General features: G+C 42.9%; 1 protein-coding gene across 3 annotated transcripts in view; it reads right to left on the bottom strand.

The window, feature by feature from the left end:
• Shroom3 (shroom family member 3) overlaps positions 1–12,700 on the bottom strand; it is a 300,611-nt gene that overhangs the window by 160,747 nt on the left and 127,164 nt on the right. For 2 of the 3 annotated variants that reach the window (XM_078021437.1, XM_078021439.1), the window contains exon 1: positions 12,260–12,664. The exons of the other annotated variant lie outside the window; for it this stretch is intronic. The gene's annotated coding sequence lies outside the window, so the exon portion shown is untranslated. Of the gene's footprint in view, positions 1–12,259; positions 12,665–12,700 lie in introns of those variants that run through there. 3 annotated transcript variants of the gene reach the window in all.

Below are 12,700 nucleotides of genomic sequence, written 5' to 3'. Positions count from 1 at the left end.
CCATATCTAACTCCTACTCATCCTTCCAGAAATCAAGACAATCATCCTCCCACCCCCACCCCCATTCCCCTCCAGGGCTGGGGATGGAACCCAGGACTTCATATGTGTTCATTGTGCACTTTACTATTGAGCTACATCCCCAGCCCTCACCTTTTCATTTGGTATCTGTTATAATCACAGATTTTCTCATCTATTTCCCCCACCAGAGGCTCCATTTTCTGAGAGCAAGGAGCTTGTCTTCCAGATCCGAATGCCTACTAGCCTAGCACAGTGCCTGGAAAAGTGTAGATAAATAGTTGCCAAATGCCAAACGAATACTGCCTCTTGCTTTCTCAGTCTTGTCACCACATAGGATAGGGGCCTTTCAGTGCCCCCCACCCCCCCACCCAGGCAATTTGGAGATTAGGCCATAAAGTCTGCTTCCTCAAATTACATAATCCCTACTCAAATAGCTAGAAGCCAGATCTCATTTAGCAATTATTTCATTAACCTATGATTAAGGAGAACAAACGTCTTGGATTTCAACTTCCTGTCCCTTCCTGACAAGTTCACTAATACATCTGTCTTTGAATGTTTTGCCCCTCACTGGGTTCTTTCACCTCCCCCTCTTTGTCTTGTTCTACTTAACACAAGTTATTCCCCTGGATGGAGGGTACACGGAATTCATGGCATGCTCTAATTTCACAAAACTTTGGATGTTCTCATGATTAAAAAAAAAAATTAAGAGGGAAAAAAAGATTTATTCATACTTCCTGCCCCACAGACTTGATGTCTTCCATGACCACCTTTGGTGGGATTTTTCTGTTGAGTACAAGTGACCTGATGGCCACACTGGTTTCATTCATAACTCCACTCAGTTCTCCCAGTCACTTCTCAAATCCTTCACTAACTCCCTATCAAAGCAAATCCTGAATTCTCTTCTCCTCTTTAAGTCAGCCAAAGGGAGTAGTGGCACCAGACTTTAACTCCAAGTCAAAGACACTGGTATATATGAAAATTTATCATGTTACTTATGAAGAATGTGCTTTTCAATTTTTTGGCCTTTTATACAATCATTTTAGGAAGACCTGGGCAGGTACCTCACATCGTAATAGACAGAAGTTACTGTCCCTAGTCACGTCTATTCCAGCAGAATATAGTCTTGATGAAGCCCCTGCTGAAAGAGGGAGGCTGGACCAGCTCTTTCTGGGCTATGAACAGAGACTTGCAGACTGCTACCAGCAGAACTGGGACCTGAGACCCAGACTTCGTCAGCCAGGTGAAGGCTCTGGAGCTGTGAGCACACATGGAGGAGAGGCCCGGCATCTCCAGAGAGCAGAGCCACATGCTACCAGATGTGGGAAGACAGAATCCCAGAGTTGGGTAAGGAAATTATCCAACTAGCCAGGTGTGGTGATGTAGGTCTGTAATCCCAGCTGCTCCAGAGGCTGAAGCAAGAGGATTGCAAGTTCCAGTATCTGCAACTTAGCAAGGCCTAAGGAACTTAAAGATACCTGGTCTCTAAAGTAAAAAAAAAAAAAGAAAAGAAAAGAGGTGGGGGTGGGAGAGAGGACACAACACACACGACATCATATCCAACTGGATTTTGCTGTTATTATTGCAAATTATACAAGTGACATCAAACCCATGATGTAAAGGCTGGAGATGGAGATGGCCTCTGGGAGTGAAAAATACTGTCAGGTTATCCTTCCTTCCCACCCTATTGGGCACCATTCCTAGGGTCTCCCTGCAATATATATTATTTTTCAAAAAGACTTATTTATACCTCCTAGATAAATGCAGATATCTAGATATCATGACATCTAGATATGTATATCTATCAGTGAAGAAATAAGATACACACATACATAACTCACTTTTATCTACATGAACAGAATTTAATGTGTTGAGGGTGAGGCACACATAGGAAACAACCACAGAGTGGTTGTTTATGTTTACACACACAAAAAAAAAACAAACCTGAGGATAAAAGTCATCATCCAAAGATGGCAGAATATAAACAAACCTGGGTTTTTTTGTTTACACAAAAAAGCATTTATCATTTTTTTTTCCTTTTCTTTTCCTCCCATCCATACCCAGTGCCCGGGATCAAACCCAGGGCCTCATGCATGCTAGGCAAGTGCTGTAACACTGGGCTTCAGTTTTACCTCATCCCAGATTAACAACTTCAAAGAAAAGAGATCTGCCTTCCCTGCTCCTCTTCAGTACTAAGGATGGAACCTAGGAGTACTTGACCACTGAGCTATGCCCCCAGACCCCTTTTTAAAATTTTTTCTTTTGAGACAGGGTCTGGCTATTGCCTAGACTGGCCTTGAATTTGAAATCTTCCTGCCCCAACCTCCTGAATATCTTGGGATTTTAGGCATGTACTACCATACCTGGTTGAGTTCAGAATATAATAAAGTCCTAGGGACTCTGGTTTGCCTGGCTTTGACACTTGCTCGTGTAAAATAGGCCCTTAGTATCATGTACTCAATGGCCACTGTTCCCTTTTCCCTCATGAATATATAATTCTGATTCTAATGCAGTATCACATGGCTATATGCTAGGAAAGGTGGATCCTTCCATGACCCCAAGAAATTAATCATGCTTAATCTTTACCAATTATGGCAATCTGACTCCCTCTAGTTACTAGTGTAGGCATAGATACAGAACAGAACCCTAGGTAATAAGATCTGACCTAAAGCAAAATATGCAGGTAGGTTATTAAAAAAGTGTTTATCATTTTTTCCTTTTCCTCTCCTCCCAACCCCACTCAGTGCCTGGGATCAAACCCAGGGCCTCATACATGCTAGGCAAGTGCTCTACCATTGAGCTACATCCCCGTTCCTTTCCCTCATTCTTGATAAAATATAAAAAATTTGGGACTGTTTTCCTTCTTTAGACAAGGTTGAATGAAGACATGAAGCCGGGAGAGAGCTGTAGCAACCATCTTGTGATTAAGAGGAGAAAACCTAAGGATAAAAGTCATCATCCAAAGATAAATATAAACAAACCTGGAGCCTTGATAGCATTGCTATGACATTAAATGAGGCCTGGCACCATGTCTTCCAGGAAGCAAGTCTGCAAGGAGGGTAATGGAACCAATGTACCAAGTCAACTAAAATGAGCAACTATGCGATCCAAAGAGAAAGTAAATAGCTACCAACTTACCAAATAATTATAAAGGCTGAGCCAGGCACAGTGGCGCACACCTGTAATTCCAGCAGCTTGAGAGGCTGAGGCAGAAGGATCACGAGTTCAAAGCCAGCCTCAGCAAAAGCAACACGTTAAGCAACTCAGTGAGAGTCTGTCTCTAAATAAAATACAAAATAGGGCTGGGATGTGGCTCAGTGGCCGAGTGTCCCTGAGTTCAATCCCCAGTACCAAAGAATAATAATAATGATGATGATGATGATGATGATGATGATGATGATGAAGGCTGATGGGTATTGAGCCCCTACTATATGTCAGGCAATATTCCAAATACTTTAAATATACCTCCTCATTTAATCTAACACAACAACCCACCAGGTAGACTCTGTGATTATTTTCTACTTTTTAGATAGGTAAACAAGTTCTACAGATGTTAATTAATTTATCCAATGTCACAGATTCAACAAGGTGGAGCACAAACCCAGGCCTTCTGACTCCAGAGCACTTAGTCACCAAAGTTCACCTGGTCTGAGCAGGCCTATGCTCAATGAGCACAAATGTTCCCCCAGACACTGGCCCTGGCCAGGCCCAGCCACTCCTCCTCCACCCCATGACAGATCTGTGAGTCTCAATGTGTATGTGTCAAATGCACTGACTCCAAACCACACACAAAGCCCATTCAGGGGAACTCCTGGTGTCCCTATGCCTCCCTTGTCTTTATTCCTTCATTGTAACAAGACAGGAGTGAGTTTGACACGGGGTCCTTTGGGGGTACTACTGTGATGTGATTTATTAATTAAAACATCCAGGAGCTCATTACAGGGATGCAATGGTCGTCACTGGTTCAAGTAACTGTCCATTATATTCCCACCTCTAATTTTATTTATTTTCTAACTTTTCGAAGTTAAGGTTTTCACGTAAGTGGTGTCTAGCAGTCACATATGTCTCCGTGACTCTTGAGACTAGCAAAGCATTTCTACAGCCTCACGACTGTTTATTCATGTCACACCCTTGCTCCCTCGCTCATTCAACAAATATTTGAGTATCTGTATGCACCAGGCCCTGCGCTAGGCCCTGGGTATCAACAGCTGACGTCCTCTGCCCTCACTGAGGGCAATAAAATGTAATGATATGCCGTATGACTTTTTTCTCTAAATCAACAGGAGAGCTACAAGAAATAAAAAGAGTGCAGAGGGGCTGGGAGTGCAGCTCAGTGCTAGGGCACTTGCTTAGCATGCACAAGCCCTGGTGCAATCCCTATTGCCACAAAAAGAAAAGTGGGGGGTGGTATGAGCATGAGACTAGATTAACATTCCGTGGGCAAATTCAACAGAGCAGTTAAGAGCACTGGCCCTGCTGCTGGTGACAGCCTGGGTTCAAATCCTAGTCCTGCCCCTGTGTGACCTTAGATTAGTTACTTACAAGGTATCTCAATGATTTAACCTGTAAAATGGAGGTAAAAATTGTCACTTTGTCTTAGATGGTGATGAGAGCTAGCATTTTTTTACCAAAAATTTAGAATGTGGTTAATTGTTATACAAGTGTTTGCTCAAAAGAAAAAATGAGCTCCCGCCTACTCTAACCTACCTGAGCAACTTGGAAGCAGGCATCAGTGATATGCCAACATGTGGATCTCAGAATTTGCAAAGAGGCACACAGCAATTAGTGGTGGGGGTACTGGGCCTCCAGGCACCAAGGCCTGGGAGACTACCACAGGAGGATGACTCCTCCGGCCATCATCCTTCCTGCCACAATGGATTGACTCTTGCTCTCAGAAACCCCCAAATCATGTGTCAGTTAAAGGGAACTTAAAGGATTTTTCCAGGGGAATTTGGTTCTTAGAAGAAGTCGGAGAAGGTAATGGAAGTGATGTTCATAATCAACTAAAATAAGCAACTATGCAATCCAAGGGTCCTTGGAAGTCCAGCTCTGATCCAAATGTCTAAGAATCCCTGAAGATTGATGACCCATCCTCCTCCTGGAACATTTCCAGGAGGGAGTACATTTTTAAATAGACTTTTATTTTTCTTGAACATTTGTCCTGGCTCCACAGTAAGGATAAATCTGACTCTAAATATGCCTAGAAAAAAAAGAATTCCATCTTCTCCTCATTTCCTGAGCCAGCCATCACTTGACATGAGTTATGACCAAATCCTTCAAAGGAGTCAAGGTCACAGGAGGAAGGAGATCAATAGAATCTGAACAGTCAAAGAGAGGGGTCCAGGAAGATCATTTTGAGAGAAGGTCCTTAAAGAGCCCCTGAAAGGCAAACTTGCTTCTAGACTCCAGGGAGAAAAAAATACACTGACCCCTTGTCTTCTTACCCCTGTAGCAGACTCCTCCCAATCTCAAGCCCTGTGGCCTAGACAAGGGAATCAATATCAACGTTTATCCACGAGTATGTTGAGGTATCACGTGAACCCAGTGGAATCCAACAGGACTTTTGTGACTGAAATTAAAAGCAAATGTCTCAAATACAGCCATCTCTGAAGAGTATGGACTTGGTACTTTCATAATAGAAATATCAGTTTAGCTTAAACAAGGTCAGTTTTTCAAAAGCAAGTTTTTCCCCTGAGTATGTGCAAAGATACAGAGTCGGGTCCTGATGAGCCAGTCGAATTGAATCCTTAAGAAGCCAAGGCTAGGAGTCTAATTTTCACAGGGAACAATTACAAGTTAGCAGAAACATAAATTTGGAAAGGATCTTAAAAGTCAAACTCTCATCTAAATGCTTGATAACCCTCTGACCACTGATGACCCAGCTCCTCCTGAAACACTCCCAATGGCAAGAGCTCGCATTTTAAACAGAACAGGGCTCTGTACTGTGTGCCCACACTGTTCTGTCTTAAGTCCTCAGTAGTGGAGGTAATAAACAGACAATAGCTAACAAGTATGGAAGGTTTTCGTAGTGCTAGGCACTCTGCTAAAGGCTTTGCACAAATTCGTTTCTTAAATCCTCATTGTACCTCTCTCAGTTAAGTTTTCGTAGGATACATTCAGAGGAAAAGCCAAAGGCCTTCCAGTGGCCAGGAAGGCCGTGAATAGCTGGCCTGCTCTAATTTTTGTTCCCAATAGCTACATCCTGCTCTTCCCATTCTGGTCTCCCAGCTCTTCCACAAATACTTCCCCAGAGGGCCTTTGCTCATGCTGTCCTCTCCTCCTACAGGGCTCGGAGGTAACCCACAGCTCTTTCTCTCACCTCCTTCAAGTCTTCTTTCAAGTATCACCCTCCCAGTGAGTCCTTCTCCCACTGTGCTTTGGAAAGATGCAATACCCCTTCTGCTTGCTTTTCCATGGAAGTTATCATTTCCTAACCAAGGGACTTAATTTTCACTTCACTGTCCGTGTTCCTGGATTGGAATGTGTGCCAAGATTTTTGTCTACTTTTGTTCACAGCTCTAAATCCAGTACCTGGAAACACACCTGGCACATGTCCCCCCCCCTCCTCCTCACCCCCCTCACCCCCCCCCCGTCCCCATAAATATTTGTTGCTTCAATTTTACATTCGAGGCAGTAGGCACACAGAGGGCCGTGGTCATGCCTTTCCTGGAAAGATTTCACTAGAAGTTCACATTCCAGAAAACAAACTCAGTGTCTATCCTCTTCCCGGGGGTGGGTGGCATTACCTTGGACCATCAGGGACAGTACAAGACCTGAAAACTACATGAACTACAATATGCACTAGCAGTCAAGGATACAGAGGAGTATTCCAAATGTGTCCTAAATCCAAGAGTTACATGTGTCAAAGCAAAATCACTTGAAACAGTTTGTGACCCTGGGAAATTTTATTTCACAAGACTTAGGGGAAACATCCCAAACTAAAAAAATGAAAGAAGTACAAAAGTTCTCATGAAAATGTTTTCCCAGGGTTAGCCGGGTACAGTGATGCATGCTGTAATCCCAGCAGCTCTGAAGGCTGAGGCAGAAGGATTGTGAGTTCAAAGCCAGCCTCAGCAAAAGTGATGCTCTAAGCAACTCAGTGAGACCCTGTCTCTAAATAAAATACAAAATAGGGCTGGGGATGTGGCTCAGTGGTCAAGTGCCTCTGAGTTCAATCTCTGGTACCTAACTCCCTAAAAAAAATGAAAATGCTTTTCCAGGGTTGAACAACAAGAATGACAGCATAGAACCCTCCTCTATAGGTCTTCACATTCAAGGATTGTTTCCGAGTTCCTTTTATGTGATTATATTTAATCTTCATAATAATGCAGAAATCTAATTTGCAGATGAGGAACTGCCCTCTGAGCCGTTGCATACCTTCCTAGAATAGCCTGGAAAATTGTAGAATGTGAAACAGAATCTAATTCTTCAGTCTCCATCTGGGTGCCTGCACAGGCTTCAGGTGTTTATCATTTTCCAGTGTTTACTATCCAGGGAAATGACCTCAGTATTTGTAAATGGTTACTTTAATGATCAACAATTTAAAAATATAAAACTATAAATATTACTTCCTCTCCCTCTTTTTCTGAGGTCCACTGTTGCCCAGATTCAAGACATTCATACTGGAGTGCATGTACGGTCACAGTAAAACTAGTGTCTTTGTCTGAAAATCATTTCATTAACTAAACAGCCTGGTTTATAAAGCTCACATTATTATACTAGGGGAAAAAAATGCAAGAGCTGACAGGATCGCTAAGAGCAAGAAATATCAGGAAAATCTCAAAACCCTGATCACTTTTTCTTAACTATAGTTTTGCCAATTATTTTGCCCACAGCTTTGGAAACTTGTTTTCACCTCAATTCTTCTCTAGGATAAAAAGAATTCTACCCTGGTGGGGGGAGATAGGAATGAAGACCTCAACATCAAGTACAAATTGCTCATTTAAAGAACAGGAATTAAAGATGCAGGAGCTTTTTCTTCCTTAATAGCTCATCCCTCTGTAGAAAGAATCTGAATCCTGTTCTGATTCTTCTTGGGCAGTGGAGCAGTGTTTTGGTTTTCTGTTAGTTAATTTTAATTTTTTTTTTTTTTAAAGGGCTCCATTCTTGAGAGGCCCGTTGCTATGAGACTTCCTGGGCCACAACAGATGGCTGCAAGAACAGTTCTCAGGCCAGAGCTAGGAGCTGTGAAGCCCTCCACTCAGGCATACCATTAACATTCCTGAAATACCTTCGGAGGCAAAGCAGGCCAGCCACCTTCTGACCAGCTGCCCTCCCCTGTCAAGGGGCCTGGGTTGAAATTTGTTATAAATGAAATGATCAGGACGTTCCAGGAAAATGTCACAGCAGAGAGGGGCAGTCTTTCCCAGTTGAGGCTCCCATCAAACTTTACCAACCAAACACTAGGTGTCTGGGTGGCTCAAGTGGGCAGGTGGGCATATGCGTGGATGCATGCACCCATTTGTACATCTGTGCCAGATTCATTGAATTGTTTTTGTCTTTTTGGTACTGGGGATTGAACCAAAGAACATTCTAACTCTCAGAAACACCCCCACCCCTTTTTTAAAAAAACCTTTTAAATCCGGTCTCGATAAGTTACTGAGGCTGGCCTTGAACATGGTGATCCTCCTGCCTCCAGAGTTGTTGGGATTACAGGTGTGCACCATTGGGCCCAACTTCATTTAATTGTGTTTGGGCCTTGGACTCCCTCCCAGGTGCAGAGAAATCCAGTTAAGAGTGCCAGAATACTTTTGGCCTGAAGTAATTTTACTGCCCAGACAGAACTGCTGGGGGAAGTTTAAGGAATCCTGATTTCCCCTTTCAACAGAAAGACAAATTGGGGAGGAGACCTGGTTGGCATTTGAATTTCTCACTTCTCACTAACTTCTTGGTGCTGATGGATTATATCAATCCTTTTCTCTGTTGTCCCAACTAGGATAATGATGGCATCAGATGGAGGGAATCAGTAGGCCAGGATGAATGAATAACTGAGAAATCAGGCCATAAAGGTGAGGTCATTAAGATCTACACTGCTTCAAGGGAAAAGATAAGGGTGGGACTGGGAGACCCCACTTACCGTGGGGTCTGTGGGCCTCGACCACCACTCCTGAGGGACTGGGCTGGCCTCAGATGTTGGTAGGGAGGATCCCCAGGTAAATTAATTGCTCACTAAGGAGTTTGATACTTGATATTAAATTAAAAAAGCAAGTGGCTCTAAACAGCGCTAGCTTATCAGGGTGGGGCTCATTTACATTCCATCCTATTTTTTCGATTTGGAACCAGGCCTGGAGTACAGAAGCAAAGTCCTCCGTAAGTGCTGACCGACAGCTCCCTTGATCACTTGAGGAACAGCAGAGCTCCCCTCCCAGACCCAGTTCCTACAAGTTCAGGGGCAGCTTTTCTAGCAGTAGGATTAGGTGATATGCCACAAATACCACACTGCCGCTGTCATTTGACTTCCATGTTTTTAGCCCAGTCTGTCCAACTAAGCAACAAAATACCTGTTCAGGTTCTTGCCTCCCAAAATCTCCTGTAGGCCCTGTGGTATAGCTTCCCACTTGTCTCCAAAACGTGGCCCTCTGAATTGCTATGGGTTTTGTTTTGTTTTGTTAAAAAACAAAAACAAAGACAAACATGCCTTTTAGAGGTATGGCCTAACAAAAAATGCTTTTTCCTTTCAACCAGAGATGTTTTAAGGAAGCCATCTATAGAGGGGTGGTGGTGAGAATGTGGCGCCTTTTTTCCTTGTGTCTAGGGCTTCTGAACCCCACCTTGCTCATCTGATGCCTATGGCCAGAGTATCTTGAGAAGGGAGGTCCTCGCCCAGCTGCTCAGCTTCTGAACTCACAGGGCTCACCAGTTCTGAAAAGCCAGGGGCTAAGACAAGGTGGGGAGGGGCAAAGAGGACAGGGAAGGAGGGAGGGAGAGAGGGAGAGAGGGAGAGGAAGAGACTTCTGATGCTTGCTGCCTTCCACTAACAGAGCTGAACCTTTCAAGCGCAGCCAATGGGGTACACAGTGTGTGTCCAGAAGGGTAGGCTGGGCAGCCCTATTGTGCCCTATTGTGTGCTGTCCCAGCACAAGAAGGGACCCTTCCACGCAGCAGTCTGTGGAGGGGGCCTGGCAGGCATTCCACAGCTCCAGGAGGGATGCTTTTAAAGTGGCCAACAATAAATTTGAGATATTTAATCCCCTTGCCCTCCAATCTAACTCTCTAATGATACTGTTCTTGGAATGAAATACCTCTGTATCCACCCTAGTTACTAATGACTGTGTTGAGTTACATATTGGGCGTCACCTGGTACACTGTGGATTTGTACAGGGGCTTTTTATATTCTTAATATAAAATGAGGGGTCTATGAATGTGACCTAACTTATTCATAAAATAGAAATAAAACTTTTCATCTAGCTTTCTGTTCCTTTCTAAAACACGAGGGTTTTTATTGATAGTGAATTCCTCTTAAAGATACTAATTAGAGCTAATATTGTATTTATCTCTCTCCATACAAAAATGAATTATTCTTAACCCATGAAATAATCTTTTATACATAATCTCTAGGTTCTAATTCATAAGTGATGGATAAAACTTTGAAATAAAAACATATTTCAAACATTTAATATCCATTTAGTTTTTAATGTTCATCAACATTTATAAATTCACTTAGTATTACTTCTCTACCTACCTATCAATCTATATTTTGGGGGGCTGGGGTTGTGGCTCAGCGGCAGAGTGCTCACCTAGCACATGTGAGGCCCTGGGTTCCATCCTCAGCACCACATAAAAATAAATAAATGAAATAAAGATATTGTGTCCAACTACAACTAAAAAATAAATACTTTTTAAAAATCTATATTTTAAAATTATCACAGACAATACATATGTATGTATATATATTATCATATTATATTTAAAATGATTGCAGTAGACTTGTGTGATGATCACATTTCACCCGATGGGCAATATCATTTATGATACTTTTATTCATCAAAGCAGCTGTTTTTAGCAACTATATTTAGCATTACTAATATGTTGATCTTACAGAAAAAAATGTTCATAAAGACGTGTTAGCTAGCAATTAAGATGAAAAATTCCAACTGGCTATAAACATTGAAAGAAACAATGTATTTCCAGATGATTAACATACTTTCTGAGTGCATGGCTTCTGAATGCCTGTCACCTCTGTTTTCTCTATTTCTGTTTATTACTTGACTAGAATCACTGGGAATTGAACTCATGAAAGAAAGGTGTTTATACTCTTAAAACTAATAAGATGGGAAAAGCAATCTCAGAACCTTATATATATATAAAACCTCACCCATTTATAAAATGTTTTCATTAAAAAAAAAAAACTCAAAGGAAAATTACTTCCTCCCCATCATGAAAAAAAAATCAGGGTGAAAACAGCAATCCCCAAACCATTGACCTTTTACACATCTTTGATTGCTGAAGCCTCATATTACAAGTACACTAACACCAACCCAAGGTGAAAAATAGGACAGTTCTTGAGATGTTTGTCAATCAATTTACAAGTAAAATGAAATCAGAGGAGAACATAAGCTTAATCGGAACCACAGCTTAACATTTCTAAGCATCTCAACTGTTGCACCCATTGAGGGGCCAGCATTTAGAATCTTAGAATTGACCCTCTCTCAAACATAAGGATGGGCAAAGTGAACCAACCAATACAATCAGAACCCCTTGCTGAGGTGGAATTCACCAACTCACCTATGGTGAACACACCTGAAAAAGAAAAGCTGCTTTTACATCACATGAGAAAAAGTTAAAGATAGCTTTAAAAATAAGCTGTAACTGGTTACCTGCCACCCCCACCCAAAAAAAATTAGACTACAAATCCTTGGGGTTGCATGATTGGAGGGTCAAGACATTTCGCCTGATTTTCTAATATTATACAAGTTACTATATATATATTTGTTACTTTTCATTAAAAGTGACCTTATTATCTCTTGAGTTCTCATCAGATGGGAAGGCCTAGGCAGTGAGACGCCAGGTGCCTGCAAAGGTTACAATGATTGTCAAGTCCCCCCTCCCCACTTACATCTTTACTTTCTCCTTTGTATCCTTTTGCCCCCACGCCCCATAGCTGAGTAACCTGATTTCACCACACAGGCCTGAACTGAGCAAGCTCCCTGGCTCGCTTCAGTTTCCCTTCCCATTACAAGCACTTCTGTCCAGATAAATGTAGAAAAAACGTCATGGAGAAATGACTGGTTTAAAATGGACTTACCTGATGGCAGTCTAAGCCCAGGATTCCATTGTTCTCATTTTTCTGTCAGATATCTCTGTCCAGCATGACATGGGCCATGCTGGCCCACCGAGGGTGCTCCGTGGCAAGGGGACGGTGACCCAGAGGTGCAATTCTGGTGTAGAAAGAAATCCCCGAGGGAGAGCCAGCCCCGGGAAGGCGAGACCTAAGACACAGGTGTCTTCCACCACCGAGCCACCTCAGCTCGGAACCTGCGCAGCCCTGATTAGCCAAGTACAAAAGGCGGTTCGAATTACTGCCCTGTCCCCAGCCAATCACCGGCCAGTCTGCCTGACAGGAGCAGGCCCCCTGATGTGAGGGGACGTCACTCGGCCAGAACCTGAGAACCGGTTTCTGCCGTGGCCGCAGGCAGCTGGGCTCCAAGGCACCCTGCAGAGGCTGTCGGGCTGTGGCAGGAAAGCT

This window comes from Ictidomys tridecemlineatus, chromosome 9, assembly GCF_052094955.1.
Source record: "Ictidomys tridecemlineatus isolate mIctTri1 chromosome 9, mIctTri1.hap1, whole genome shotgun sequence".
NCBI lineage: Eukaryota > Metazoa > Chordata > Mammalia > Rodentia > Sciuridae > Ictidomys > Ictidomys tridecemlineatus.
The sequence above is the reverse complement of the archived record's forward strand: the minus strand, read 5'-3'. Positions and strand labels throughout refer to the sequence as shown.